The following is a 7252-nucleotide window of genomic DNA, read 5'->3' on the forward strand; positions in this document are numbered from 1 at the left end:
CATCTATATAAATCTTTAAAGAATGTTTCTTGGGATGGCTTTTCAAATGGTTCAGCACTTCTCTATCTCCCATTCAGAGAAGCCACGCATACCTGGACCCAGCAAAATATATGACCCTGAAATCCTTCAGCTACCCCTAAATCTCTCTCTAATGCTTTGTGTTCATGTGTGTTGGTTGAATTTATATAGTAGAGAAAAGCAATTGTGTGGGTTTTTTTTTCCAAGAGTTAGGTAGAGAGAATTTCAGACTATTGAAAGGAAGTGTCCTGTGTGCGTGTGAGCAAATGATAGAGACAGTTTGTGTTCTGACTCCCTGGGTTGCTCCCATCAGGAAGCTAGCTGTTTTCTTCTGCTTCTAGTTCTGGGCTGGTGAGAAGCAGACAGCATGTTGCTGCTGAGTATGCGGTTGCTATGGCAACACACCCAGAGCCATAGCTCTGTGGCTACTGCTGACGTCTACTGTGGTACACTTCTGAGCATCATAGCCTTCCTTAGGAGTTGATAAATACTGTGGAATTTTCCAAATTATAATAAGCTACACTCGTGCTGTGTTTGAGAAATGTTTGTTAATTTGATTTAGTGTTAAGCTTTTTTGCTTTGACGCTTGTGCCAGCAGGTTTGGGATAGGGCACTGGCAACATTTCTAATTCATGTCTATCATTGTCTTGTGGTTTTCATTACTCAATGAGGTCAAAATTTAAAGGTTGCATCAGCATCTGCAGCTGTAGAACCAGCACTATCCACCCAGTCCCTAGCAACCTTTCCTAATGCCACCAAGCATTGAAAACAGCTTTTATGGAATAGGGGCATTTTGGACATTTAGTCCCATAGAGAAAAGGCACAAAGGAAGAAATTGGAACATGCTTCACTTAAAGTCTTCCTTTGGTGAAGTGTCCCTGAACAAGTTGTTTTTTTTTTCAATTATTGATATGTGATGTTGCCTATGATCTGAAAACTATGTTTCCCATGGCCCCATTCATATTCTATGAAATAGACACACAAAAAAATGATTACTCATCTTGAGAAGAATGATGGATGGAGGGTTTTTTTCTCCATTTTATTCAAGTATTTGAAAAGAATACAACCACTGAGTCAATCAAGGGTATATGATGTATGGATGTGTGATTTATTATTACAATTAATAATATTTGATTTAGCTGACAGTAATATATTGAGTTATTATATCAGTATCACACATGATCCTTGTTCTTTCTGTAGGTTCTTGCATGCGTGTGAGTGTATGTATATGTATGTTCACATATGTACATATGAAGAAGCCTGATGGCGATATCAGGAATCTCTTTTCTTTCCACTATATTCATTGAGTCAGAGTTTATCAGTCAAACGCAGAGTTTAAAGATATAGCAAATCTTCCTATCCAGCGTGCTCTGAAGATCCTGGCTCTGCATTTTGAGGCTGGGATTACAAAAAAAGTGAGCATACCCATGTAATTTTTACAAGGGTTCTGGGGATCTGAATTCCAATCCTCTTGCTTGTGCTGAGATATTTCCCTAGCCCCTGTTTGTTTATTCTTGAGGTGAGATCTCACAGTGTGACCTTTGAACTCCTGAGCTCAAGCCACTTCCCCAGCCTCATAAGTGCTAAGATTATATGTATGTGTGTCTTCGTGCCAGCTACTCCCAAGTTTATGTCGTAGCACATTTCTTCCAAGGATGGAATGCCTCTCTATCATTTTCACCTAGAGATTCTAATTCATGTTATTTTATCCAAACCCCAACAACTTCTCCTCCCACAACCTTTCCTCATCTCAGATAAAGGTAGTACTATCTCTCTTTTCCTTTTCCTCCTTGAGGTTGTGTCTGACTAATTGATCTGGAAATTCTATCACTTCTGCCTAACTATGTCTAGTATCTGCCTGTTTGTATCTCATCACTCTAATAGGGCCCCTTGGTTCTTCTCACTGTTCTACTCTGTGTATATGAAACATGAGGATTTTTGGAAGGTGTAATGTTTCAAAATGTATTAACATGGTACTTTGGAGATTGCAGACATCAGTAGAGTGAGGGAGCTGGGTGGAAACAGTTAGAGCAGGTACATAATTGAAAGTCAGCCAGTTGTGTCCTTAAGTGTTTCTTTGTGAAATGAAGTTGGTGCATTGGGGGTAGTGACATGAAATAATAACTTTACAAGCTGGGCAGTGGTGGCACACACCTTTAATCCCAGCACTTGGGAAGCAGAGGCAGGCGGATTTCTGAGTTCAAGACCAGCCTGGTCTACAGGACAGCCAGCTACACAGAGAAATCCTGTCTCAAAAAACCGAAAAACAAAACAAAACAAAACAAAAATCCATAAAGCAAAAACAAAAAAAGAAAAGAAAAGAAATAATAACTTTACTAGAGTTCTGAACTCTGAAGGTATGTGTGTTATGTATGTGGGCGTATGTGTGTGTATTCTGATTTCTGATTCCTTGCAGAATAAAACCATGTGCTAGAAGTTCCCTTAACCCAGTGTGAATCATTGGGAGCAAACATAAACTTCCCAGTTTTTTCGACTGGCTGCAGGCAGCATTTTCAACATCTGAAATGATTTAACAGGATCTCTACTCCCTATTGTTGATGCAGTGGGTACTTGTGTTGATTTATGGAGCCATTGTGTTATTACATAATCTGAGTTGAGCGCTGATGAGTGTGATACTGTTTTATTAATGTACAATCTGGTTCTTTTCACTTTTGAGGTGGTTTTGTATTCAATATTTTTGTTTAAAGAGGAAAGTTTCCTTTTAAAATGGGGCTTGTTGCTTTCATTTTGCAGAAGCACAAATTGAATCCTTCATGACAAAATTTGGTATGTGAAACATTGTCTCCCGCTTAGAGTGAAGCAGTTGATCTTCTGACGTGGCTAACTTGATCATTTGTATGAGGAAAAAAGGAATCCAATTATCTTTGATAGCTTCAAGTACCATATTTATAATTTCCATTCAACTTTATAAAGGATTAAGACCCAGTTCTCTGGATCAGCAGATAATTCATTCTCTTTCTCTCTCTCCCTCTCTTTCTCTCTCTCTCCCTCTCTCTTTCTCTCTCTGTATCTGTCTACCTACCCCTCCCTCCCTCTTTCTCTCTCTTTGTCTATCTACCACCCCCTCCTCCTCCCTCTCTCCCTCTCCCTCCCCACTCTATCTCTGTATGCATGGGGGTTATGGATATGGGACTGTATACACTTGGAAGGCAGAAGTCAACATTGGGTGTCTCTCTTGATCTCTCTACACTATATTTTTTCCCACAGGGCTTCCTCACTGAACCTGAAGCTCACTTGTTGATCAGGTTGATTGTCCAGTAAACTCCATGTATCATCTGTCTCTACCTCACAGTGTTGGGTTATAGACATTTTCTACCATATCTGAATTTTATGTGGATACTGGATATCTGAACTTAGGTCCTCATGCTTGCATGGTAGACATTTTACCAACCGAGTAATCTCCCAAGCCCCTATACATATGTTTCATATGTAACACTTAAAGTTCATGATTAGATTACATGCCAGTGGAAAAGCCCTTTACCAACACTGAAACAAAGAAATAGTGAAGCTGTGCTTGGTGCTATACACCTTAATCCTGGCACTTGGGAAACTGAGGCAATATAATTGAAAATTCCAGGCTAGCCTGATATACTTAGCCAGTTCCAGTCAACCTGAGCTATACAGAGACTGTGTCTCAAAACAATAAACAAACCAGCCAAACAAAAACCAGTACATACTGTTATTCTTGCTTCTCTTACTAAGATATAAAGAGGGACCCCCACATAATACTAAAAATAGATATACCTGTGAATAGTTTGTGTAATGTACCATTTAACTGAAATATTTACAGATGAAATGTTGTAGAGAAGACAAGATTGGTGATGAATTGATATTTTTTGTGTGTGTGTTTTGTGAAGCAGGGTTTCATGTTCATCAGGCTGAATTCAAACTTTTGAGTAGCCAAGGATGACCTTGAACTTCTGGTCCTCCAGCCTCTGCCTTTCAAATGCTGGGATTACAGGCATATACCATCTAGCTCATGAGTTGATAGTAATTGAAAGCAAGTGACACATACACAGGAGTTTGATGTATGCTCCATTTTTGTGTTTGTTATAAGTTCCATTTAATAGAGATTACAGGAAAGGAAACTTTTGAGGAAATGTTTCCATTGAAATTAAGCTCAGGGCTGGTGAGATGGCTCAGTGGGTAAGAGCACCGACTGCTCTTGCGAAGGTCCTGAGTTCAAATCCCAGGAACCACATGGTGGCTCACAACCATCTTTAATGAGATCTGATGCCCTCTTCTGGTGCATCTGAAGACAGCTACAGTGTACTTATTTATAATAATAAATAAATCTTTAAAAAAAAAGAAAAAAAAAAGAAATTAAGCTCAGATAGAAGTCCAGATGTCCGTAGGACCTAGAGAGATGGCTCAGCCATTTAGAGCACTTGCTGGTGAGTCACTCAGATGATTACTCTGCATCAAACACTTAGGTAAAGGAGGGGTGGGTGTCATACACTTATAGGTAAGTTGCAGATATTTGGGTGAGGCCCAGGACCTAACTCGGTATGGCTTTCTATACAGAATAGTTGTTTTTGTGCCAACTTATTCCATGTTTATACTCTAATGTCATGACTAGTCTTGGCTCCTCTAATCATCTGGGAACCATTCTTTTTAGACTGGTTGGGAAAGATGTCTTGAAGCATTATGGTTGGACAGGTTGGTAGTATATGTTTCTTATGGAGAATCCTTTCAGGAACTTTTTCCTATGCCTTCCTGGTTTAGTTGATTTGTCTTAGTGACTTCTGACATCTCTTTCTTGGAAGGATTTTGTTGTCATTGTTGTTTTTTATTTTTTACTAGTTTTTATTTGTGGCAGTCTCTGTTTTTAACTCCTATCAATTTGAATCTTATTTATAGAATTACTGTTACTTGAATTAATTCCTTATATGGTATCAACATCGAAACATTTGCCTGTGACAGACAATTAAAATTTAAATTGTATGTAAATGGAAATTGCAAATCAATTGTTTCAATCAGCCAAATTGCAGTTAAGAGAATTTTAATATTTTCATTCATATCTCTGATAATCTTTTTATCCATGCTAGTAAAAATTCATTAAACTTTATGGTAGAATTAAATCAGATAAATATCAAGTGACAGTCTTAGCTGAATATAGTCTTACATGCCTGTATTCCCAGAACACTTGAAGCTGAGACAGGTGACCACTGCAAATTCAAGGCCAGCTTGGTCAATATAATTTCCAGTGCTACATAGAATGACTGTATCTCATGCAAACAAACACAGTAACAAATAAGGGATCTGGGGCCAAGACAATTGCTCAGCAGATAAAAGTACCTGCCATCAAGCTTAGTTGGAAGGACAAGATGGAAGGACAAAACTTACTCCTACCAGCTGTCCCCTGACCTCTATACAATGCATTATGACACTTGTACGTATGTATTTATGTATGTATGTATGTACGTATGTATACACATACATACTATTTTCTCTCTCCCCTCCCTCTCTTCATTAAAAATTTTAAAATAAGAAATCTGTATGCCTGTTAGTTACTTTTCTATTGCTGTGACAAGACACCAAAACCAAGTCAACTTACAGAAGTGTTTATTTAGGGCTTAAAGTTTAGAGGAAAATCCATAGCCATCATTTTGGGGAATGTGACAGCAGTCAGACAGGCATGGTGCTGGGCACTAGCTGGGGGTTTACATTTTGGTCCTCAAACAGGAGACAGAAAGCTAACTGGAAATGGTGTGTGTTTTTGAAACCTCAAAGCCTATCCCCAGTGACACAACTCCTCCAACAATGATCCTAATCCTTTCCAAACAGTTCTACTAACTGGGGACACAAGTATTCAAATAGATGAGTCTATAAAGGCTGTTTTCATTTAAACAAACATAATCTCCACTCCTTTGAAGAGAAATAAGCTCTGGTGAGCCCCAGGAGCTAATGTATTCTTTGGCTAATAAATGCAACTGGGTAAGATTTTTAAAAACTCATCTAAGACTTAGATTATTGAATATTCCTCAGTTGGATGGAAAGATAAGATTTTATGACATCTTTAGAGTGATTGCAAACTCTGTGGCTCTCAATGAGCAGATGGTATCATGATGCTTACTGGTTAAATGAAGCATATGGGATTTTTAGACTTCAGTTTATTTATTCCCATTGTATCCATGTTTCCTTGTCTAGGAAAAGGAGAGGGAGGGTTGGTAGGGAATAGGAAACAATGTTACAGGTTTTTTTTTTTAAAGATTATTATTATTTTAAAGTGTGTGTGTGTGTGTGTGTGTGCGTGTGCGCGTGTGTGTGTGTTGTGTGTGTGTGTGTGTGTTGTGTGTGTGTGTGTGTGTGTGTGTGCGTGCGCACATACAAGCCAGCCATGTTCCCTGTGTAAGTGCAGTTGCTCTTGGAAGTCAGAAGAGCCTATCAGATCCTCTGGAGCTGGAGCGACATGTGGTTGTAGGGTGCCTGATATAGGGACTAGGCAGAAAGCTCTGGTCCTCTGGAAGAACAATATGTGCTCTTAAGTACTGAGCCATTTCTCTATCCCCAAGGGTTATTTTTTGACAGGTTGAATGTTTTCTGCTATTTATATATGCTTGACGCGTACTTCATGAAACACTCAGCCTAATGTATTTTCCAAGAAATATTTAACTGCAGCCAGATCATTACCAAGATTTACAGTCTCAGAAGCTCTTATTATTGTATTTCTACAGACTGGAGATAGAGCTCAGTTGGTAGAGTGCTTGCCCAGCGTGCAGAAAGCCCAGGCTTTGATCCTCAGCACTGCATAAACCAGGTGTATTCCTGCAAGGTTGTAATTCAAGTACTTGGAGGTGGAGGCTGTAGGGTACACAGTTCAAGATCATGTGACCTCAGCTACATAATAATGAGTTTGAAGTCAAAACACACACACACACACACACACACACACACACACACACTTCAGTCAGGTCAGATAGGACAGGTTCAAATCCTAACTCTGATTCCTTAGAAGGCAAGTTAGTGACTCAGTGCTTTATGTTCCTCATCTTTAAAATTAGAATATCAAGATGATCTGTCACTGAGGGGTAGTATGAGGATTAAGTAAATATATACAATGATTAGAAAAGTACTTATCATATAATAATCACTTAGTTAAGGTTCTTTTTACTAGAAAGGAACAGTTACCTTTTCTAGGACCATTGCTGAGAGAGAAAGAGATAGAGAGAGGGGGGAGGGGAGGGGGAGAGGGAGGGGAAAGGGAAAGAGG

The 7252-nt window shown here is 39.0% G+C and overlaps 1 protein-coding gene across 1 annotated transcript in view; it reads left to right on the forward strand.

The window, feature by feature from the left end:
• Sh3kbp1 (SH3 domain containing kinase binding protein 1) overlaps positions 1 to 7252 on the forward strand; it is a 359863-nt gene that overhangs the window by 205281 nt on the left and 147330 nt on the right. The gene's annotated exons all lie outside the window — the stretch shown is intronic.

The sequence above is a fragment of the Mastomys coucha genome, chromosome X, assembly GCF_008632895.1.
Source record: "Mastomys coucha isolate ucsf_1 chromosome X, UCSF_Mcou_1, whole genome shotgun sequence".
Classification (NCBI taxonomy): domain Eukaryota; kingdom Metazoa; phylum Chordata; class Mammalia; order Rodentia; family Muridae; genus Mastomys; species Mastomys coucha.